The 25,143-nt window shown below is 39.5% G+C and overlaps 1 protein-coding gene across 10 annotated transcripts in view; it reads left to right on the top strand.

Moving 5' to 3' along the window:
* Positions 1-25,143, top strand: part of ZBTB20 (zinc finger and BTB domain containing 20) — an 809,727-nt gene that overhangs the window by 703,216 nt on the left and 81,368 nt on the right. Inside the window, exon 1 of one of the 10 annotated variants that reach the window (XM_060298091.1) lies at positions 9,636-9,700. The exons of the other annotated variants lie outside the window; for them this stretch is intronic. The gene's annotated coding sequence lies outside the window, so the exon portion shown is untranslated. Of the gene's footprint in view, positions 1-9,635; positions 9,701-25,143 lie in introns of those variants that run through there. 10 annotated transcript variants of the gene reach the window in all.

Genomic DNA, 25,143 nt, shown 5'->3' with positions numbered 1-25,143 from the left:
AAGTACCGAGGGAAAAAAAAAGTGTAAAATCTTTTTTCAGGAAAATTGCCTTGCCAAACATTTAGATCAGGTCGCTCAAAAACAATAATGGCTACCCAATTCCAGAGTGGTATAACCTGAGAGCAGATGTGACAGGTTTTTTTTTTCCAGCTCCACCCTTCCTTACAGGACAAATCACTTAACCTGTCTATGTAATAGTGTATTTGTCAAATAAATAGAAAACCGTCTATCCTCATCTCCTTCTTAGTGGTATTGCTAAGGCTGATTGTGCACGCATATATAAATGTATATATTATAGCTATATATTTCCAGCAGGAGAATGATTTCAAAATAAGTGAATCAAGATTTTATATATACATCTGTTGTGAAGGTCAATCACTTTTTTTTTTATATTTTAAGACCTCCTCTGCTAATTACCAATGTTAAAACACTTGAAAATGATGACTGAACCTATATCACCTCTGTGGAATGGAAGACTTTTTGAAATCTAAACATAATTATAGAGATTCAAACACATTTCCATCTACTTATGGACCCTAGTGGCCTTACTCAAGGCAGTACAAACCTATTAAGCAAAAAACAAAAAAAAAAAGAAAAAGAAAAAAGATTAGTTTTGCCAATAAATATCTTTTTTAAAAAATCCTAAATCAAGGTCTAGTATCAAGGTATAATTCTGGCTGTAGAAGTGAACTAGTTCTCTATATTAGACCTTATTTTTTTAGAAAATGGAACAGAGATGTATAGTAAGGGGAGGGTAAGTGTCAGCCTACACAAACATCCTAGGCATCTGCCCAGGCTACTGGTCTGTCCCTACGAGAATCAGGCTCAGTATATATAAAGCCCCTAAGATCATTGGGAAAGAGGTCACATTCATCTATTTGGTACTGCTGTTATTCTTTTGATGTTCGTCTTGGCTATTTAATCTCTGCTTTCTATATACAGACCTCAGTGGAATGATAATGACAGGAGGAGGGCAGGTGAAGATAGATAAATGTGATTTTTTAGACATGACCATTACCCTCTAATGCCTTTTCTCTGGTCCATTCCAAGCATCCAGGAAAGAGAAACTTAGCTTCCATGGAGAGTGAAGTCATAGCTCCGACTTAGCATAATGAGACAGAAAGAGAGAGAGAGAGAGAGAGAGAAAGGGAGCAAGCACACTGTTAGTGAACCCAGTGAGTTTCTGCTGGGCTAAGACCAGGTTCTCCTGTTTCCTCTATTTTTTCCCAAACTGAAAAGAGTTATTGTGGCAATTCACCTGTGTTTCTGAGCCTGAGCACATGCCCAAGACCTGCTCAAGGTAAGCCCAGTAAGAAATCAGGGATAGGACTTATATCCAGGAAACTCAGCTTCTTTTTAGTAACTTCTGCTTGTTTTGTTTTGTTTTGTTTTGTTTTTCAGGGAATTTGTGTTTTTAGAAAATATGTTTCAATTCCCAGACATTGATATCCTGGGCATCTTTGGGTGGTGACAGAAGTGGGGATGGTGGCTGTAACAAATGTAGCAGAAGCCAGTGCAGTTGCACTATATCAAACATGTTGGCAGACCCCACATCTTTCTGATCCTTACTGCAGAATTCAGTTGCCTCCTTACCCTAAGAAGACAGGGTTAACTGAGAGTTTTGAGAGTGGTGGTGCATCTTTCTTAATTTAGGTCTTGGTGACTATGGGACTAGAATGCCTTGGTGAAAACCATACAGCTAGAATCAGGACCACCTTCCTGGCTGTACGACCCGAGCGGTCACACCCAGGGCTCAGAAGGGCCCTGGGCTTGCTTTAATGCGCTGCTGTTGCTGTCTTGAAATCCTTAATGATTCTTTTAATAAAGGGCCCCGCATTTTCATTTTGCCTTGTGCCCCACAGATTATGTAGCTGGTCCTGCCTGGAATTTATCTTTTCCCGGCATGCCAACTGAAGGTATCAGTCACATATCTTCTCTTACTTAAAATGATCTTCTTTCTCGATTCCTCAGAAGCTAATTCCTGTGTTCAACTCTGAAGATTTCTGTCCATACAATATGGTTCAGAAGAACCCATCTCTCCTTCCTTCCTCCAAACACTTTGATATGATTAGCATCAAGATGGTCTTGTTTTGTAATCAGAAACTCTGTAGTGGTCTCAGGCAGGTATTTTTTTGCTAGAGGTTAATACTTGGGAGAAATAGTTGTAGTAATGAGGTCTTTGCCCACTATTGGCTCGTTAAAATAGGCTTCAACCATTAAATTGAGATTTAAAAAAGAACATCTAACATTCAGCTTATTTTAGACTAGGACTTTCCAACCACTGTGTGATCAAACACATCAGTGTACTCAACAAACAGTTTCATCTCCCAGCTCTGGCCTGGGCTTCCATCCCTCTTAAGCTCCTCCATTGCTGCTGCTGTGTGTTCCACATCTTTCTCATGACCCCTTCTGCCTTCATCTCCTATCAATCCTTTCATCCTTCTTACCCAAAACTGGCATTAGCATGAGGGAGTTCCTCGCTTTAATCTACATATGACATATAATGAGAATGATTCTGCTGAATTTTGTGCATTCACACCCCTGCCACCACCTTGATGAGTGTGAATGCCAGGATTGTAAAGTCAGGATCAGACCCCATAGAGGTGCCTGGATTTGTCCTCAGTGATAGTTTGTTAGGACTAGGTCTTAAGCAGAAGCATTCAAGGCTCCTGACTCCCAGCCAGATATGCTTGTGATTATTCAGGGCATCCTCAATATTCCCAAAAGATATATTCTAGATGACTGGGCTGTAAACCAGTTCCTAAGCACCCATAACCAGGAGGAGGAGGAAATATGCCAGAGGAACTAGGAGCTGGGAGAAGGAACCTGAATGGCCACCTAAAGCTAGTTAGCCTCCCTGAACCTATAAAATACTTCCTGCCACTAACAGTGTCTCCTGGCTTACCGGGAGGGCCCAGAGAGAGGCTCGCCTGACACAAAGCCTCACTCACATCGAAAACTCTGGAAGGAGAGCCCCTTCCACCTCCCCTCCTCCTCTCCCGTGCCCTCTCTTCCACACCTCTGTTCTCCCTCCCCCATGAAAGGAAGGAAGGCAGAGGAATCTGATGGAGAGGTACCAGCCTGTACATTCCCTGTGAGTTTGAATTATAGAAGATTAGAATAACCTTTATTTGCCTGAACCAGGTAGGCTGAAGTTTGCAAGTTTTCAAATCAATGCTGACCTCCTGTCTAGTGACAGTACAACCATGGCACAGAGGAAAGGTCAAAAGCATTACTCAGAGACCGTGGCATCTCCCAAGAGATTTTTCAGTGGTTCACTAGCTCTGGACAAGGCCCTGAGCAAAAACTGCTAAACAGATTGAGTCCATTTCAGTCATGGCCACTCCCTTCCTCCTCTCCTCTGCCTCCAGGGCCCAGGGTCCTTGTGTTCAGCTGATTTTTTCCTTCAGCCTCCCCAGTTCCAAAATTATCCCTATCCCCTCCCCAGCTCCAACTCAAAACTGCTTTACACTGAGGTAACCCTCTTGGGATTGAAGTGATTAGAGCATCCAGGCACGAATGGCTTAAACCCCTACGTTACGTTTGCATCTCAGAAGAAGTGTTGGAAATTGAAATGTACCTCATTAACAAGAGGGCTTATGCTCCTTGCCTACAGCAGGTGGCTGTCCCTTCTGAGCTAGACTATCTGCCTAGAATCAGCCATGTCCTGATACATCTGTACCCACCCGTCCGCTTCTTTATCTTTGGTCGCATATGTGACGTGAATTCAGAAAATCAAACTTTCTTCTGGGGGTGGGGGGTGGATGTAGGTTTACATAGTGAATAATCAAACCCGGGATGATCGCAGAGGCTCTCTCTCACAAAAATATGCCATGGTGTCATTTCTTTATATAAAATGAAGTTTCTATCTGGGATAGCCAAGGCTCTAATAGATATGGTTATGAAAGTAGTGTAAATAAGTTTAAAACCCCACTGCGTTGAGATTAGTCAAGGCTCCTATCTCCTGTGAACTCTGAGCATTGTACAAATTTGAATAATCAGTCATCTTGAGTTTCCTCTTTTGCACAGGAGGATATTAAGGCTCATATTGGACACAGCTTTTTTTTTCCGGGTCAGCCAACTCAGCAGCGGAGCTGATTTGGGGGCCCTTGGCCCCTAGGGAAGTTTAGCTTTTCTATTTGATAATTGGGGGAATGCCTAAGACCTCCTCCAGCCACTGCTGCCAGCTTCTCCATCTTCTTGTCGTTTCTCTTTACTAGTTGTTGCTCCTGTGATGTTAGAGAAAATGTTAGCAGGAGAATCAAAGGGAGGAGATGGAGCATTAGGGGAACATTAGCAACTATTGAAAAGACATTTTGACCTATTTCTGTAGTTATCAATTTAATAGTATTTGTTGCCAGGAAATGCACTGATGGCGGGTGGGAGGTTGGATTGCACTAGCAGCCTGCTCTCAGGAGCCCTCCAGTTTCAGGAGGTGGTAATTCTAGTTAATAAAAGGGTGAACTTCAAACACATTTTAACCAAATCAAATTGTAGCGGGAAATATCATATTACTGATGTTCAAGCCAACTCACAGCTGGTAATATTAGTCAGTATATAGGCCCCAAATTCTGACTTTCCAGCATTTTCAGATAAGTTTCTGGCGGTAAGCGAGTCCCCCAGGCACCTTGTTATGCAGGAATAGGAGATTTTTAACTAACATAGGAGCTAGCATAAATGCAAAATTCTTTATTCTTGTTAGACTTTTTATAAGATTGTCAAGATATTCAAATGATATGTAACAAAGCCAAACTTCAGGTGGTTGATAGGAAATCTCCTAGAGCCAGGAGTTTTAATTTTTTTGTTGTTTTGGGTTTTTTCTATGACATGTTGGCAAAAGATAAAAGCGATTCACTCTGCTAACCAGAGATGTTGGGCATAGTTCCCCCAACACTGATTTCATGTCATGAAGAGCACAAGGCATGGAAAAGAGCTCAGGTCTACCACTCAGACTGGAATACCAGCTTAGCCCCTGCTGGCTGTGTGACCAGAGGATATTCACCTAGCCTCTCTGAGCCTTAGGCTCCTCACATAGAAAATGGGCAAAATATCAGTCTTTTATAGTTAACATGAGGATCAAATGAGATAACATATGTAGAGAAATCCACATATGAAGAAAAACTGATGGACACATACCAAGTGTTCAAAAGTGATCATTGTTATCTTCTATGCTTTTTGCTTCTATGATCTGCAAGTCTTCTTTTTTTAGTAAATTAATTTTTTCCCAATAAAATACATGGCTTTTAATATGATAATAAAAGGCAAGGCAACACTGCTAGAGATACCCTGCAGACTGATCTGGTCGGTCCTTTTCAAGTGAATAGCTGTTGGCCACTTCACCTTAGCCCCAGTTAGCCTAGACTTCCCTTTATTAGCCTGCTCTGGGTTCATGCAGTCAGACAATAGGACACATTTTAACCAAATCAACTTAGACCCCCTGATAACACAGACTCAAGTTAAATGGACATAGGTGAGACAGCAGATCACATGGCAGCTGGAACTTTCCTTGGCCCTTCCTCACCTGTCCTACTCTAGCTCACCTTAAATTCAGAGAGATGTCAGGCATCTTTCTCTGGGACTGCCTCCTGCCCAGATTTTTTCCTAAACTTTCTACGTGTGCCTGAGTCTCCGTTTTCACAGAGATTAATTCTGATTTGGTTCGCCTACACTTTTGAAGCTCTAAAATCTTTCCGTTGTGGGTAGATTGTCTCAAATACTGTATTTGAGGATGGAAAAAGAAAACTCTGCCCAAATGTAAGCACCATTGAATCAAAGAAACAGTATTTTTTTCAGTTGCATTCTTTGAGGATCCAGACAACCTTGAATTCTTTACAAAAGCACATCAGTAATGCCATCCTCCCTCTTAAAAAGACACACACACACACACACACACACACAGAGACCAACTACAGAAGGCCACTATTCATTATGTAAAGGGCTAGAGTGTCCAAGAGGAATAAAAAATTGAAAAAGAAAGTGATTCTATAGATAGAACCCAGACCTAGAAGTCAGGATACCCAAATTCTGTTTCCTACTGAATGGTAACCTGCCTTCTTGTGTGGATCCCAACAGAGCCGCTTCACCCGAACTCCACTGTCATCATTTCTAGGGAGCATGGTTTCTGACTCATCCTCCTAAGGGAGCGTGGGGGATTTCATTTGTTGCTGTTCTGAAAAATGTTGTGATTCCTGTACCAGTGGCATTTTTACATTTTCCCTCACTTGGAAGGATGAGCCCTGAATTGTACCTCCCATCACTCTGGAGTAAAGACTGAACTTTTCGTAATTGTATGGGAAGAAAATGATGTCATTACGATGCCAACTTCGAACAGGGAATTAATAATCATCTTAATTTCTAGGGCTAATGCAGAACCACTGACCTGGCCTATCAACCCTATTGACTCCTCTTTCTGCCACGCATGCTCTTGGTCAACATTAATTGCAGGGCAACTCAGCTTGAGAGGTGTCATGGATCCAGGGTACATTCCCCTCCCCTCATAGCCTAACTAAACCCCTATGCACAGGATGCCTGGTGCCTTAAAATTTGGTCCAAATCCCTTCCTTTTTGTGCACTGAGCAACTTTAGTAAATCTATGAAAGGGTTCTTCCATAGCCAGGAGGTCTTGCTTCTTCTGAACTGTTAAAGCACTTATTTATATGTCTCATTTGGCACTGATTACATACTGTCCTATACTAGAGTGTGTTTATGTGTGTCTCATTCCTCCTACCACTGCACACTGCACAGTAGGCTCATAAGTACAGAGATTGTATTTATACAGTTTGTATCTCCTTCAACACCTAGAATGTACCATCAGAAATAAAAGGTATATAAGAATTTTGTGTTTATGCTAGCTCCTATGTTAGTTATATACCTTTTATTTTATTTATTTTATTTATTTTATTTAAAGGTATTTATTTTATTTTATTATTTTATTTATTTTATTTAAAGGTATATATTTAAATAAAAGGTATATATATATAAAATGAATGAAATTAACAATAGCATACAAATATTTGGCAACAAACTAGCTTTTCTGAACTCCATAAATGCCTAACCAGAAAGTAACCTACAGAATATATCATTCAATTATACCTGTAAAGCTCTAGGATTTTTTTTTCCAATTTAGTATTTATAGGTTTCATTCTTCCCTACTCTTCGCTGACAGTATTTTCACATAGTAGGTTTTTAATAAATGGTTTTGATTTATCAATTAAAATCATAGAATAAAACAGTAATTTCCCATTTCTTTATGTTGAAATATTCATTTTGGTCTCCACCTACATCTTTATCTTCAGACCTTGTCAACCCTTGCAACACAGATATCTTGAGTTATCATTCCACATGGTACCTGGCTTAGGCTTAAAAATCGTTACGATTTTTAATTTGGCTTCTTTATCAGGCCTTTTACAGGGAAGAAGGAAAATCTTTTTGTTGTTGTTGTTTTGTCTCCTCCTCTTCCTCATAGGACTGTTACATAGTTGAATGAGAGCTAGTCTATATAAAAGCATTTTAATTTCTGGAACAAATGTAATATCAGATTCATAATGTCAGATTGAGGAAGCTTTGGCATCCCAGCACACCAAATGATTTTGAACATCCTATGCGTTGAGCTTATTCGTGGACCTGAGAGGTGAGGGGATTATTACTCTAAGCTTTTACGTTAGGTGCATAAGATCTGTACCAGCTGCATTGACCATGTCCTCAGCCCGAATGAGACAGCCGATTGCATAGATCCTCTCCAGCCACGCAAAAGCATCACCATTACTCTCCATCCTGATTAGATCCTACACTTCAGCCACACAAAATGATCTGAAACCAGTCACTTTCATGCTAGGTCACAGAATTCCAAAATAGGTATATTATTCCAATTGTGCCTCGGTTCTTCCTCAGAGAGTCTGCCTCACAGAAAGCCAGGGGGGCCGGTCCCTCCTAGGCTAGACGTTCTGTTGAGTCATGTTTACTGTCCCCCTCAGAAAGGTTCCAAAAGCAAATGCAAGAGGTTGCCGAATGCAGGGACATGTGGCGTGCATGCTACTGAAGTGACAGGCATAGCATACACCTGCTTTTTGGCTGTGGCAGGCCATCTTGACTGTGCCATGCCACAAGTTAGCATTTTGGATGAGCAATTGCCATTCTGTTGTTTTCTTCTCAACACATGGTGTTCAAAAACAGTTAAAAGAAAACTGTACCCATTTGCTCATCCCAGAAATCTAAAATTTCAAAGAAGCATGCCAAATTAATTTTCACATAATATTTTCCAAGCTTTTTCTTTGCACTGAGAAATGACATTTCACTTTTTGAACTCTTGGTGTCCTGGCCTGAGGTAAATGGGTGCAGTTTCTCTTTAAATGGCGTTAAACATATCAAAGCAGGATTATATCTGTCACCATCTTTTTTCTTTTTTTCTAATGGAATCAAAATCCTTCAGGGAGTGTCCCAAATCCACATTAATGTCTTTGAGTGCTAATGTTTCCACTGGGACTTTTACATTAGCAAAATACAAGTGTGTGGTTTCCGCCCCCCTCTGCTTTCTGTCTAAGAAAGAGCTGACTGCACCTCTGTTATTCTCCATGGCCTTCAGCTAACCCCCATCAAGGGGGTAGAAGAGGATGCTTCCTTTTCTACCCTTTCCCTCCTCTGTGTGGCTCCCTGGAAAAGCTAATATGAATGCAGTTTCCAGCATGGGGGAATCTTTGGAATCCCAACCTTGAATTTTATTCAAAAAAGACTAACTGCAGTAGCCGTCAATACAATCTATTTAGGGCCTATAACAACTTAAATTTCACCTTTGGTTCTGAGTGTGGAAAAATTAGACAAACCCCCATGATTTCAGGACCTTGCCATCGACATTTTTGTTGTTGATTTGGGGATATCGGTCATGTGTCTGTATTATTGCAATACAATTCCTGTCCACCTCAATTCCTCTTTTTTATTTCTTTACCAAAGCAATTAAAGTGACGTGTTGTAATCATGATTATCAAGGGGCAGTGGAAGATTGCAGTGTCATAGATAATAATTAAAATAAATAATTGTGACATAATAAATAATTAAAAATCCTTGCATCACATTTCATCTTAGAATGCACCTTTTCCTTGCATTTGGATAAACCCTGGGAAGTTGCAGTATTTCGAGAATAATTGTGTTTACATGTGGGGTGGAAGGGGCTGGAAAGCTCTCTAGTATCACTCTCCAACCCCTGTCCAGCGTCTTCCTTCTTTCAGCGCCATCCTGGCCACAGAAAGCTTGAATTCTGCAGCTGATGCTCTGAGAGAGCCGTCCCTGGAGAGCTGGGAGCAGTGTGCTTCTAAGCTGGCTCTTTGCATACTTTCACTTTCTGGAGCACTCTGGAGAACGAACGGCACTACTTCCTTAGCCACTCTTCCTATCCCTCCCTCTTTCTTCGTCTTCTACACCCTTTCCTGCTTTTCTTTTCTTCCCTTTCTTTTTCTACCCCTCATGCAACTGGGTGGAAGCTTGAACTGGAGTGTGTGTGTGTGTGTGTGTGTGTGTGTGTGTGTGTGTGTGTGTGTGTGTGAGTGGTTGGTGGAGTGCAGGGAGGAGGGGATCTCCTGATGCCTGAGCCTACCTCTAGGAAAGAAACTCAGTGTTTTTATTTAAACAACCTCTCCCTACAGCTAAGCCTTCATATGTGGAAGAAAAACTCAAACCTTTTTCCCTTTCCACACTTTATGAAGACAAGGTAAGCGGAGGCAGTGACAACGTCAACCCTGGATTGAAAATGAAGCCTTTGTGCACAAACTATGTGCTCACCTTTAAATACTTTCTGAGGAAAAATCCCTGTCTATTGGCAATTATTGGAGAATTGATTGTGCTAGATTTTTGTGGGGTTATGCATGTTTTTCTGGTATTGAAAGAGTCTGGGGATTTTTTGTTTGTTTGTTTGTTTATTTTTTCAAGCATTAGTTGCACAAAAGCTTTGCAGTATCAGGTAGACTGTCTTCTATAGCCGAAAAAAAATACGCTTTTGTACATGAGTCATTTGAATTTCCTATATTTAATATTCTTTTTGGTGGGTCCAATGTCAGTTTGTTCATGTTAGCATATTTAAATGTCAAGGTGGTAGAAAATGTGTGTTTATATTTGTATAAACTTGTTCACACAATTTAGCAGCATATAGCAGACACTCACTAAAAATATTTTCCGATGGCATTCATAGTTGTTTCACCTCTGGGTTTCCCTCTTAGCAACTTTGGCAAAGAACACAGGTTTTATAGCTGGACAAACTTAGATCCGTATATGAGTGTCATAAGGTAGTTTCTACTTTGCAAGTCTGGTTAAACCACAGTCTTACTGTGCCTCAGTTTCTTTACCTGAAGAAACGGGTATGATAATCTCTACTCTGGAAGGTTTTTGTCAGGATTGAATAAAATTATATATGTAAATCCCCTAGCATAGTGTCTGAAACATGGTAGGCACTTAAATTTATTATTTCTCTCCTCCCTTCTTTTTAAGAGAAATGCCTGGATGATATCATCACTTCTTTGGTCTTAAGCTTACTATTAGTGATTTTTCTCCATATCCAGATTACTTGAACCAATCATATTCGTTAGGTTTTAGCCACTCAACTTTTGTTCATCTCAAAGGAAATCATTCTGCTGTGCTATATATACTAAAATATAACTGTTAGTGAAATGACTTGGAGATTAAGTAGTGTGTTGGAGCTAATAGACACATGGCTCAGCCAGGTTCTTTGCTTTATCCCCAGCTCCACCCTCATCCTTGACCTAAATACCCTCTCAGAGGCCAGTCAGGAGCAGAGCAGCAAGGCCTAGAAAGCCCTGTGTCTGAGCTACTTAGGGCAGTGAATTTGGGGTAGATTCTGAAGGGAAAACATGTCTAAATTCACAGAACAGCTGAACTCAGTGGCTCAACCTTTAGGTTTGGGTACTAGAAACATTCCAAATTATTTCTAATCTCTGACTAATATGTCATGCCTTCTCTCTTGATTCAAAATTAATGATTAAGTTTTACATTCATCCAATGGGAACAAGTTTGACTACTCGATTATTCTACGTGATCGTGTTACAGATGTAAAATTCTTTGAGAATTTTTTTGTAATACTTGCACATAGTTGGAGCTCAATACATGTTTGTCAAGTAAACAAATTTAGCCTGTGGCTTCTTGACCATCATAGTGGCCATGATAGTGACACAGGATCCTCTTTTTACTGCCCAGCAATATATTTTATGTATATATGTGTATATATATATATATATATATATATATATATATATATATATATATATATATATATATCTGTATCTGTAGATCTCTGTGTGTGTGTGTGTGTGTGTGTATATATATATATATATACACACATATATATAATCATATATATATGATTGTGTAAATGAAAGGCCTTAAGGGACCCAGTTCCATTGGATCACTGATAGCCCTGAATCTATCTGTGAATTCCTTTCTGATAAAATTACCAGCTGCATAATTAACTCTGTGACCATTGACAAGTCCTCAGTTTCATCATTTACAAAATGACTAGATTAAATAATCACCAAGGTAGGAAACCCTTCCAACTCTATAATTCTATTTTTTCTCTCCGGTGAGAAATGACGTGTGTTTTTGAGAGGTGTGCTATTGTTTGAACTTCGTGCAAATTTTTCCCCTAGTGCAAGAATCACAGATGAAATCTGCTAGGGGGGTGGGAATTTTTACTTGCTTTTTAAACTCAGAGCAGCCATTGAAATTGGTGTCTTTTCATTTCAATTACTTATCACTTAGATACAGGGATTCAACATGGTGGGGCTTGCCTGACCCCCAGAGGAGCCTACCCTGCTTCTGTTACTTCAACAAAGCAACTGAAAGCTACTCAGATCTCCACTTCTGGAATCCTTAAGGACACTTCCCCTTTGGTGGAAGTGAGGCCTGCGAGTTCTTGTCTGTCTTCATAGATGCTTTTCTAGACTCTCAGGATAGCTTGATATTAATGACAGTCTGCCCAGTCAGCCTCACCATCTCCAGAAGTGAGGTGTTTCTGGTGGGTTTTATTTTTCTCTTAATACCTGCATATTTAATGCTGTGTGTGGTAGAGCCTAATTGTCCCCATCAGGAAAGTAGGTGTTCATGTCATTAATATGTTGATTTAGTTCTTGAAAGAGTAAACTGCCAGTATGGTACAGTACTTCTGGGGTGTTTGGGTTTTTTTTTTTTCTCCTCCTTCTACAAGAAGAAAAAAGACCCTAAATTGTGCCTTTGGATTAACATCTTCTCCTTTTACATTTGAATTTCACAATCCTCTTTAAATGAGCAATTCTCAAGGTGTCTGTTACTGACAGCTGCCTTTGGACTTGTCCCGGGACTTTATGGTGGGCATTTCTTCCTTTCAGCTCTTTGTGAACATTCTGTGTCCTGGCCCTCTCTCAGAGTCTCACTAGCATTCCGACAATAACTTCTCCCCTCGTTGGCCCTTCTTGATTACTAGAAGGACCATGCTGCCTCTGTTGCTTTACCTCTCTTGCAGATGCTCCCACCTTCCTTCAGGAAGGTCTTAATATTTAATTTCTTACGTGATAAATTTTGATTAGCACCCAAGTATTAGATTTTTATGAGTGCTAAGGGCAAGACCCAGGCAACAGTCACCAAATCTTATTTTTAGACAGCTCCTTTACAGTAGAAAGGTACAGCACTTGGGGGAAGCCAAGTCTCACATATTTGAATGAAAGAACAGGGTTGGTGCCTCATCTGTGTCAGTATTGCCTCCTCTTCGGTCTGCAGTTCAGTCCTGCTTCGGTTTAATTAATCCATTAAGGTCGATCTTAACCCTAGTCAGTAATGATGGAGGGGCTCACCGGAGCCATCTAGAACGGGGGATTAGATGGATAATGATTTTTGTGCTGATGATGTGTTCTGTCTTTTTATATAGTTGATCCCGTGAGGGACATATTTCTTTGGTGTATTCCTGCTGATGTTCTCAAGACAGATATATTACAGAGAAATAAATCAGACTAGGAGACTTTGCTAGTGTCTCATTCTTGGTGTGTAAATTTAGTGTTTTAAAATCAAAGCTATTTTTAAAAGTATATCTTTATCAATATACTATTAAATAATCAAGAGGATGAGAGAAATTTGAGAAAATTTCATTTGAGCATTATTTTTTATTACGCTTAGATGCTGTTATAGAATATTTATGTTAATAGTCTTCTTCTGATTTCTCCCTCCTCCAAGAGTAACCTGTTTAAGATGATTCCTCCTCAACCCAATTCAACAAGTGTTTACTGACACCTCCCAAATGCAGAGCAGTTGACAGTTCCCAAAAATCAGGAGACTTAAGTAGCTTTATGTGTCTTAAAGTAACAAAACAGGATATATATATATATATATATATATATATATATATATAAAACTATTTGAAATCAAGACCTAAATTTACATAACTATTGTTATATATATTGTTATATATAACTATTGTTATATATATTGTTATATATAGTTATATATATATATAACTATTTGAAATCAAGACCTAAATTTACAACACAATAAATTAATCAAACTGTATTGGTTGAGTACCCACTATATTTTTCCTAACATCAATGGAATTTATAAGCAATTACAATATACATTTAAAATACAATAAATGTTTTAAAGTGTGGTAAAGCAGCTAGGGTGGCTTTTACCTTGTTTTAGAGGGTTGGCAATTGGCTGACAGTAATCTTGGAAGTCTCTCTAGCAGAAGCAGCATTTAAGTTATTATTTGAAGGAAGGAGAAACGTTCTTCAGTGCTGAGGAATTATTCCACAGATGCAGGCTTATGTGGGAAAGGTTCAGAGATGGACTTTTCTGCATAAAGGAAAGACTCTCAATGGGAAGAAGCCAGAAGGCAAAGGAGATTCCGCTAGTGGATATAGGGAGGCCTTCGTGGCACCATTTTCTGACAAATTAGATGAGCAAATCTATAAAGGGCTTTCAGTGCTGGTAGTTTGGAATTCATAACTGATCTGAAGTAGGATAGAAATCGACTGGAGGACTGAAGAGGGAAGTCTGATAATCAAACCATTGAGAAGATATTTGGAGTGAGGAGGCAGTTTTCATATCCTAGGTATACTGTGATCAAGAACTAGCCAAGGATAATAGAAAAAATGTATGTTTAAGAAACTTTCTATATTTGGTAATTGACTATATATAAGAAGCAAAATATTTTAAAATGTGAAAGTTTAGCAGAAGTTTGGGGCATTGGATGGTGTCATGGACTGTGGTTTTATGGCATTTGGATAACAGAATGATTTAAAAGGAGAGAATGCTCTGTAGGGAATTTGAGGTGCTAGCAGAACATCTCATCAGAGGTATTCCAAAGAAGAAGTGTTTACTAAAGTAACTTAATTAACCAAAACTAAGAGAGGCAGATTATAGGAAAGGATGGATCAGTGTATCAACCCCTCAAATGCATGAACGTAAGAAGAAAAAACTATTGAGTCTTAAGATGATGCCTTTCAAGGGACAGCACAGTTAGAAGATAGTAAAGGAATATTGAGGGAATCATTGAAGGGATAAGATTGAGCCAAGATTTTAAACTACAGAAGGCAAAGACAAAGTAAGAAACCATTCTGAAAAGGGTTTTGGGGAAACAGAAAGAAACTGAAGGAGACTTGCAGTATCTTCTCAGCCGATGCCCGAATTCTGTGTGTGGGGAAAAGGAAGCCTCAAAGAGAGAAGTGGTCATGTTAAGCAGAGCTAACTTGTAGAAGAACCAGAACTAGGTCATAGGGGTCTTTGATCATGGTCATGTGCTGCTTCCACTGTGCTGTGCTGCCTCCGTGAAGGACCTGTCCCATCACTTCTTGTAAATGTCATGACTTAAGCAAAGAAAGGCTGAATTTGTAGAGGCCAGACTGACACAAACAGACTTGTGTAAATCCGTTGATAAGAGAAAAGGAGAGGGTGATGTTGAAATCTCCATCACTGTTTCAACTCTGGCCAGGATGGTCAACAGAAGAAGGGGAGTGAATAGTTTTGAGTATTTCAGAGCAACTCCTTATTGCCTGCCAAGTATCAGAATCACGTGTGTTAAGCAGGTACCAATTGCACAGCTACACAGCTTTGCAAGTGTAGAAGCATATTTATGTTTTGTTTAAATGTCAACTCTTTTCATTTCCATATTGATTCTTAATATTGAGGGAAAATTCTAGGGGTCGTATGTTGAATTAAAATAATTAAAACTGAACCTAGACTCAGTTGGTTTAAAAAAAAAAAAAGACTGAAACTGAAGAATCCTTCACTGTAACCTAAACTGAGAAACGGGTTTGCTTTGGAACGTGACTGGCTTTCTTCAGTACAGCCATGCAAAGACTTGGCCAGTGCTATAGTCCAGAAAACATGTCGTGCTTTGCTTATTAAATATTTTTAAATTGGCCCCTTTTCTTCAGGAAGACCTCCTAGGTTTTGCCCGAGTAAGGACCATAAATTTGAGTCCGTGCTAACTACAACTGTTAAGGTCTTGTGAGAGATGGAGGAGATTCTGCGTAATTGTGACACATTGCAGGGGGCTCCCCTGCATAATGTGATCCATGTCTTTCGGAATAGAGCTTTGCTCCCATGTTAATACATTCTGGAAATTGCTCAAGAGGCAGCTTTGGCATTAGAATAGCAACTTTCAAAGCAGTGAACGTCAGCACTTCTATTTCTCCTTCTTCTTGGCGTGCATTACATGAAGCTGGAAAGACTAATTGGCTAAATGAAGGGACTCAGTGTCACAGAGTTGAAATCCTGGCATGTAAATGGAGAGGTGGGGAGAGACTTTGCATGCATATCTATATGGCCTCCCTTTGTGAATTATCATAATAGAAATGGTTCTGCCCCTTCTCTAGTTTCCCTGCGAGATGAGTTGGGGTGTGAAGTGCATGGCACAGAAATTCACCATGCTTTGTATCTATGATTACTTGTCTCTGTGCGCATTTTTCCACTCCTAAATTGCATGTTTACCGAAGGTTGCTGAATAATACATTGTTTTAAAAGATGTGTCCCTGAATTAAGGTTTATTATATGACAATTATAACATGGCTGCATACAGCTGAATACTACAAAGAAAAAAATCAGTAAATGTCATTTTTAAAAGCAAACGAGGAAATACAGCTCTTATTTGTTTTATAGTTGTTAGATCTGCTTCCTTGACCTCTGCCAAGTATTTATAAAGACGGATCAATAACGGGATCAAACATTTCATATGAGATTGGCTCCCTGTGACAGCAGTCAACTTAGCATGGGGGATGTGTCAGTCCTTGTGTCACAAATACGCTTTTTGTGAAAGATTATTTCAAGATAAGTTCTACAACTCATTTTTAACTTTTATAAAAAGCTAAAGCCTAGGACTCATTTGGTTTACCTACCCTACCTTCTAGCTAAATTGTCTTAGACAAAAGGAGACCAAATATGTTTCATAAAACTTACAATAGGACATCACAGTATTTCATATGAGGATTTAACACCTCCTGAAATATGTCAGAATTTTATGACTAAACTAAATCCCTGATGTTTCTTAAGCCCCTTTTTAAATGTTTGATCTGAATTATAGATGAAGAACATCTATTAACACATCATCTTACTGATAACCATTATCAAATCACCTCTTAAAATATTTTGGGCAAGGAAGGAGGGAGAGTTCTTTGACCTCTGTCCTGAACCCACTCTAAGCTTTTCCCATCTCCATTAATTATGGAACTTTGAATCCCAAGGTTGATATAAAAGACAGGGCGAATTTAAGTTATCCACTTCTTTGTTAACTTTTGTTATCATTTTATTTTTAAAGCGTGTTTTATGCTTAGCAAAATTTATAAGAGCAGAACCTGATACAGTGATGGTCTACTTTGTAAATACCTGCAGACTAATAATTGTTAAACTGTTGATTGTTGAGAAAAATAATTTGAAATCGCCAGGTACCAGCGTATGAAATTTTGTGGTTAAAGAGTGTTCCATGGAAGCTTAATGCTGAGAGAAGGTATTCGTGATTCAATGAAAGCTAGGTGAATTTTAAACATTGGTAAAACCAAATTTGAGGATGCCAAATTTGATTCAAAGGTCAGATATTAAAATATTTCCCTTTGACCATGGAAGAAAAGGGCTTGCCTAGAAAAGAACTTGGGTAGAGCTAGAGCCAGCAAGTAGGAAATGCCATTTCCGTGTTGCATTCTACCCAAGAAGGGAATAAATGCAGTGAACTTTGACTATTGTCAGTCATTGGTCATGCCACTATAAACGTGACTGACCTTAAATATACAACATCTTTTTGTCTAGGGGCTTATCATATCATTTCATTCATCTCATCAGTAAATGAATGTACAAGAATATGAATGAACATGTATCTGAATGAATATAAATGTACAGGTATCACTCTCTCCAAATGGGGAATGGGAAAGCTGGGACTTAGTGTTACCTACATAATCAGTGAGAATCAAAACCAGAACTAGGCTTGATGTCTGGAATCCACAGACTGGTTTTTTCAGGGCCAAGTGGAGCAAGTAATGTTTAGCTTAATTTTAATCCATTTCAGAATCTGGACATCTTACAAAATCTGATTGTATCTTGTTTTTCCTGTAGATTTCTAGAAAGGGAGATACACTTGGGGGTGGAGGGTAAATCTGTTTTCTGACAATAGATGTTTTTGCTCTGGTAATCTCATCAGCTGAATTAGCAGAAAACTCATATTCTGTGTCAAACTCACATAAGGTGACAAATGACAGGTAGCATTATATTCACAAAATGTACCTTCTTGCTGTGTACTCCTCACACAGCAGACCAAAGTTGCTTTTACAGAGCTATAACTTGTGACTGTATAAGGTCCTCCCATGAGGCTTGTGGATCTTTGACACCAGAGGAGCGGCAGCAGCAACTCCAAAGGCGTCTCTGCCCTTTGTTGTCTTAGAGCGGCAGCCAGGTGCGCTTTGAATCTCATTTTGAGGAATCACGGGACAAGGTTGGAAAGCCACAATTTGAGCAGAAGATGCAGTGGGCTAAGCAAAATGTAGTTCGTCTTTCATTTCTTTATTTTTTACCTGCTGTCATGCCTGAGGGAGAGAGAAAAACTGTTTTAAATAGAATAAGAATTCCTCAAATTTCGTTTACTTCTGTGTTCAGCAGGGCTAGGGAGGGACGGCAGAAGCAGCTGTACCCTCGTGCTCGGCCCGTGCCTTGCAACAGATGAGGCTTCGGGGTCATTCTGCGGGAGACTGCACTAGGATATGGCCAGAAACAAAGTGAGGTGTCGGGGGAGAGAGGGGAAGAGACAGAGCAATGTCAACCAGATGAGAGACATTGAGGAAATGGAATATGTTCCCTGAGAGGTTCACCAACCACCGAGAGCCGGAAAAAAAACCCCAAAACTGTAGTCTTAAAATGATTTTAATGTCTTCTTTTCCCCTTCATTAGGAAATTAACATTCTGAAAGTTATGGTTTTGAGTGTGTCCTGATGTATACCTAAACTAGGAATGCATTTTTATGGCTGGGTTGTAAACCCATCATAATAGTAAGGGGTTAAAAATGGAATGCCTTCAAGAGATAACCTATACCTACTGCAGGTTTGAAACTCGATTAGCCCAGCTATTAAAACCAGGAGGACAAACTGTTTCTTCCCTGGATACAAAAGCTGTTAGGCTACGGCCTGACCCAGTACAAAAGTTTTCTGAATCTCTCTCCACTTTACAAAACGGCTCATTGCTGCCGTCTGCAGTGAAGCTGTTTACAGCTCTGTGCTAAGTGGAAAGTTCAAATCAATTATTGTCCATTAGAGTTTAGGTATAACTGATGAAATATCCCCAGAGGAGTATTGTAAATGTATCAAGACGTCCTTTCCCATTATAGAAATGGGGACGCATAGTGAATTACTTACCTTCTCTCTTACCCTTAATGCCTCTGAAAGGCTGCTGGGCAGACAGAGCTTATCTTGTCTTGCTGGGATTTCAAGTGAGGACTTTACCATTTGGTGAACGTCTGTAGTGAGCCAACAGAAATTCCAGGTTCCAACTCCCTTTATAGCCCCCCTAAACTCCCTTGTGGACATAAAGGCCTAAAAAACAAAAGATATCAAAGAAAACCCTAAAAATTGATTAAAACTGCAACCCAGAAGTTCCCTGCAATCAGGTTCTTTTAGAAATGATAAAGTTTCTTGTTAATCAAATAGGAAAAGCTTTGACCAAATTTTCAGCAAGCGACAGTAAGATTTAATGTCAGATAATTTGTGCCAGGATGCTTTCTTTCCCTAAACTAGGTCTCTACATGAAGCTTTAGCAGGGCAGAAAAGGAGACCCACTCACTGCTCAGGTGTGAGAGAGAGAACATTAATTTCCCAGATTCTGTTATCCAGCTATGGAATTGAACAGTGCCTTTCACCCCTGTAAAGACCAGAACTAAGAGGAGAAAGAAGGTCTGATTTGTGATCTGCTATGACAAAAGATGGAATAGAGGTGCTTGACTTTCATTTAAGGTTGTTTTTACTTAGTCTCTTCTCTTAGTTCTGCTCCATAACAATTTCTGTGCCCTAGAGATCCTAAGGCTGAAATACATGTGGACTCATCTTGTCATAGGAAAGCCTGGGTATTATTCCTCAGAGTACTATGATTTTTCAAAGACCAGAAGCGACAGAAAGGTCAAGGAGACATCATTCTCCAGTATCAACCTTTCCTTCCTCCGTGTGCACAGGTGGGCAAGACACCTTTTTATTCAGAGCTAGTCCTTTTCATCTCCAATGGCTGCACTGTGGGGAAGCAACAGAACACAATTCCAACACAATCTCACAAGCCCGTCATATGGGGGATAGGAAGCATCTTTAAAATACAACACTGATTTCTTTGTGTTTCTTTAACTCCAAGGATAACTCCAAGGATGTTCCTTTCTGCTGACAGCTCTGTCCGTGGTGCTAAGTAGGAAATTGGCTGGATTTCTTCCCTGTGGCCCATACTGCTTACCCCCCGGTTCTCCTGGGCTTCCAGTCCTCTGTCTATAGGGGTGCTAATTGCTGCCCAGTAAATCTTGTTGAGGTGAAAACCAACTTTCCAGGATATTTATTGGGTCAGGTTTTCTTCTAGGTCACTCAGGTAATGAGAGATTTCATGTTGTTTTTCACCTTGATCTAGGTAGGTCTGTTGCTTTTTTTAAGTTGACAGGAAGCCCTCTGGAATCTACATTTGATTGCTAAACCATCACTCCTTTACCAAATCAGGTGCTGTGAAAACTGTCACTCCCTCAAAGGGAGCAATCTGGTTTCATGCCCATCCAGATCCCCCTCACCACAAATGTACCCATACCTGCACCATACACATCACCAGCTTTTAATCATTTATGATATTTAAAGAATTAGTCCATTTCCCCCCCCACACACACACACACACATTTGTACACATTACTACCTATTCGTAGTAATGGCCATTGGCCTGCTACCCTCAGCATGCATAGGATACATTTCTCTTCATTCCGATTTCATTTACTCTACCTGGTAATTTCAGTTGTTTTGGCAGCTCAGATTTTACAATTGTTCCCTCTCAGTATTTTAGGAGAATTATTTCACATGCTATGTTTGAAACTAAAGTTTAGTGATTAAAGTATAAATTCTTTAAAACAATATTATACAAAGAGAACAGCCTTCAGATTTATCCCTTGTCTTAAAGCCAAAACAGTAAAGAAGTACACAGAGCCATATCTTTCTTTAGTGGATAGAGCATCTGGATTCTACACCTGAAAAGCAGCCTAAAATATGATAGTATTAAATATATACCCACAGTACCAAATATGTGTTTTGACTTATTTTCCTGCTCCATTACTGTGGGTAAGAGTGTGTTTAGTCAGTCCTTTCTGAATAAGCGTCCCTGTTCTGAAGCCCATTTTGCCTGCCCTCTTCTGAATACCAGCCAGCACACCCATAGTTCGCTAATATGCCTGCTCGGATTTAAAGAGTAGTCCTGATTTTCAAGTTTCTTCTAGCCGTTATTTGTGTTTCAAATTATCTTACTGCATTTGTATTAATTTTCTGTTTCCAAAAGTAAACTCCATGTATTTCAAGGCAGCACGATTTCTTTTTTACATTTACCAGGGAACTGGTGTTTTTAATGTCATGTGAGGACAACATTACACAATGGATCTTTGGCAGAGATACACAGAAATGAATACCGTGTGCGAACAAACATTAAATGGCAGTCTTAATTACAGAGTTTGACTCTGTTGTTTTTAATGCCCTTCAATTTTATAATTTGATGGAGAATGCATCAACACAGCTATTTTCTTTCTACCCTAAATGATTAAGGATTGATATATCCCCAGGCCATAGTAGCTTGCTAGATTGGTCTGATCAGGTAGGTCTTACATTTCATCCACTAGAGGGCAGTAGGGATACACATCCACACCAACCAATATGTGCAACATATGGTCGATGTGGAAACAGAGTAGCCATAGCTTTCCTGTGTATGAAAAATTCCCATTACAGTGTTGCTTCACTTACAATTATATTGAAAGTAAACACTAATTCACAGACGGACTACGCATATTTTAACATACCCCACTAGTGTTTTGTCTACTCTCGTTTAAAACGCCCTGGGTAATGAAACTTCCACTACTTCCCTTGGAAAGCTGTATCAAACCCCAACTGTTTTCACTGCTTGAATTTTTTTTTAATATACTCAAGATCTATCAGTCCTCCTTCAAGTTCTTTTAGAGCTCTGTTATGTACTCCCTTTTCCCTTACAATAAGGCTAGTTCAATTCTGGAAAGCAAATGTTTATGGCGCTCCTACTATGTGTCAAGCATCGCTAAGCAAAGGGATGGCCACACCTGACAAAGGTCGCAGCTCTGCATGAGATGGAGTTGCAGGAGTCAGAAAGCTAAAGGAAGAGCTCTCCCAGGCTAAACATCCAAAGAAAAGTGGGTCCAACTTCTAAAGTGAGTGAAATACATAGAGCTGTCACAGCTTGGGGAAATTTTTGTCTGTGCTTAGATTTCTGTATCAGAACTCAAAAGGTGTTATAACTGCGTCACCTAGAGAACAGTGAGGTGTGCAGCTGACACGGCAGTGGATCCATGCCAAGGAAATGACCTGGATGTTTACTAATGAAGGTTTCTTCCTTCTTCCTTTTGCAGCTGGTTGTCAGATTAGCCTAGAAGTTTCAAAACCTATACTGGGGCTCTTTTTACCCATTTATGGAGGATAGGAAATGGATCTGTGAGTCTACCCAAGGTAGCAGCACCTTCTGATTGATCATATCGGATCGTCTATTTTCTATCATTGACTTTCTGGGTCCAATCTTGGTCATACTACGCACACTACACAATGGGAAGGAGGTCCAGGTTCGTGTGCAGTATTCTGGTTTGCATCATTAGTTTCTTGGCATATACTTTGATTATTAAGTATCTGAGGGGGAGAGTGGAAGAAATCCAAGCCAAGAAAGTTCCTTTAAGGCTAAAACTCACAATTACGCAGTTGTTAAAAAGTCCTTTCTCCCTTTACATTAGAGACATAGCAAGATTTTTTGCTCTTTTGGGTGTATTCATCTGGAAGGATTTCCATAAGGCTGTCCTGATCACCAAGAGCAATCCCCAGATAGACATGTATGCAAACAAGAACTGCTCAGACTCCAAGAGCAAAAACTGAACATTGCATAAATTCTAGAAATGATACTATTTTTTTTTTATTAACATCCTTTGAGCTTCTGAGGGAAGTAACCTATTCTCCAGAGTTTTTGAAGTAAAGTGCTTTCCTTTGCCAATTAAGAGAGCAAGAATGTGGTTTCATAGACTGTCTTTCTTTAGGAAAATAGTAGGGAAGGATACAGAATCTACAGAATACATTAGCCCAGGTTTTCTATCACAAACAAAGCTTAAATTTGAAATGTATGCCACCTATAATAAAATCTCCACGGGTATTTTATATGGAAGTAATTAAGTACAAATGTGCAACAGACATTTTTGTGTTTTTGTTTGTTTCAAAATACCAGAGGTGATTAGGCCATATTATGAACTAATTACTTACTTAATTTATCTAAGTTGAAATGAGTTTTTGAGTTATACAAGGGCCAAAACAAGAACTCATTAATCCATTATGCACATCACTGAAAGGAATGAAACAAAGAAGTTAACGCCTTTATTTTATTGTGTTACCACACACCAATATTTTGAACACTGATGAGGACCCAAGTGCTCAAAACATCTGTATTTGGTAAGAAAATAAAACAAACTCTTTTCTTCCCCACCACTTGGTCTTTTCAGTGGTATGCTGAAATTCAGAATGAATTACCGAAGGTGCTAAAATGGTGTCTTTTTTACTACATTTTCCTATGGAAAGTTTAAAAGACTCTTCCAACATATTTGAAGACAGTAAACAAATAACCTACAAAGCTCAATATTTTCTTAAATTTGGAAGTAAACCACAGTCATTCTGGGCCTTGGGACTCTGTACACCAAGTTTCAAACCAGAGCATATTTTGGTGTTTTGATGGTTGAGTTATAACCCCCTGAAAAGAGGGACTGCTTGTGTGCAGTAAGGACAGCTGCCTGTAGGACTGCAACGGAGCTACTAAAATAAAACCAGTGCTTATTTGTCGCTGCTGGCCGCCCCCAGGAGACGTGAGACCCGGTAGATCTGCTGTGTGGCCAGAGGAGGAGCTCTGTCAGACCTCTGGGATGGGTTCACCCTCCACAGCTCTACCTGGCCTATTCTAGAAGAAGAGAAGGCAAACACACTGCACTCGCAGAACCAAAAACAAAAGGAAACAAAGAAAACCCTAGATGTTGGAAGCAAATTGAAGATGTCAGAGAACATTTATGATCTGAGGTGACTTGTTCTAATGTTTGATCCTTCATCTCCCAGGTTCTAATCCCTCTTTTTAGTTGGTTTTTAAAGTATTGCCAAAGAATTCAAATTATGGTTTATCTGATCACACTGGTCTGGTGGTTGATACTGTCTCACTTAATTTATATTTTTTACATGTTCTTTTATGACATGATTCTCATTATCTGAGGCAAAATTGGGGCCATATATCACCACCTGAATCACTGGATATCCTACATATGGGCCAAGTCTAGACTCAAGTATTTTACAAAGAGGTAGTGGTTCAAGCTTTATAGTATTAAAGGTTAACTTGTTTCCCACCCCTGTAGCAACTAAGGTGACCTGCAATGGAAGCAGGCTTCTCTTTTCCCACATGAAAAATGAAGAGAAAGTTATCTGTGATTTTCATACCTCAAATGAGTGTCATGAGGATTTGATGAGCTATTCTGTAATCTCAAGTTTAGAGAATTCTTTTAGAATTAATATCTTTTTGGAAGATAGTATTGGGAAGAGCACTTTTGGCTGATTTTAGGAGTAACAGATGGTGACCTTGTTCTTATACCACAACCAGCTATAGCAATACCACTGACTCAACATTAGTGAGACCTGTGTTTTGAATTATTTTGCCCAGGGGCTCAGAGGCATTGGTACTAAGCCCTATGGTCTCTCTTGGCAGCTCTCCATTTTAACCTAAATTAGAATCTTTGACTATGAAACGGAGTTTTTCTCTATACCAAGAAATGTAGTCATTGAACAAATGTTCATTGAGCAAGTACTATGTGGGAAGCACTATACTGGGCCATCTTACTTGTATGAGAATGAATTTATGATGTTAACCTCGTTGAAACCATACTCTAACCAAGAAAAACAGTCAGACAAAATCAGAGCTTTAAATTTGAAAGGAGTCCTTCTCTTTACAGATGAAGGCATTTGGGCCTAGACAGTTCGGTCATTTTGCCCAACTCGACACATCTAATTAGTATCAAGAGCCAGAGCCAGAGCTCAAAGCTGCTGGTCATCACTCTAATGTTCTGTCCACTGTATGTCCCTCCTCCCCCAAGTCGAAGGGCAAGAGCTAAGCAGAGATCAATCCCACAACTTAACGTAGTCAGAATTAAATTCAAGGGGCTGAGCTAACCAGTCTTCATTGATATTTTACCAGTAGGAAAAAACTGTGAAAATTAAATATTACAGTCAATATTGCTGCATGGAAAGTAAAGAGAGTCCAGTCAGTACGTGATGTTGTGAGTCTTTTAACACAATGAGAAGTGTTTCTCTGGGTCTAAACAATAACCCCTGACATTTTTCTCATATCCTCTTTTTTCTTACCAGTTTCTTTAACTCAGTTAAGCACTGACATCATGAC

Source organism: Globicephala melas, chromosome 4 (genome assembly GCF_963455315.2).
Source record: "Globicephala melas chromosome 4, mGloMel1.2, whole genome shotgun sequence".
NCBI lineage: Eukaryota > Metazoa > Chordata > Mammalia > Artiodactyla > Delphinidae > Globicephala > Globicephala melas.
This window is presented reverse-complemented; position numbering and strand designations above follow the sequence as displayed.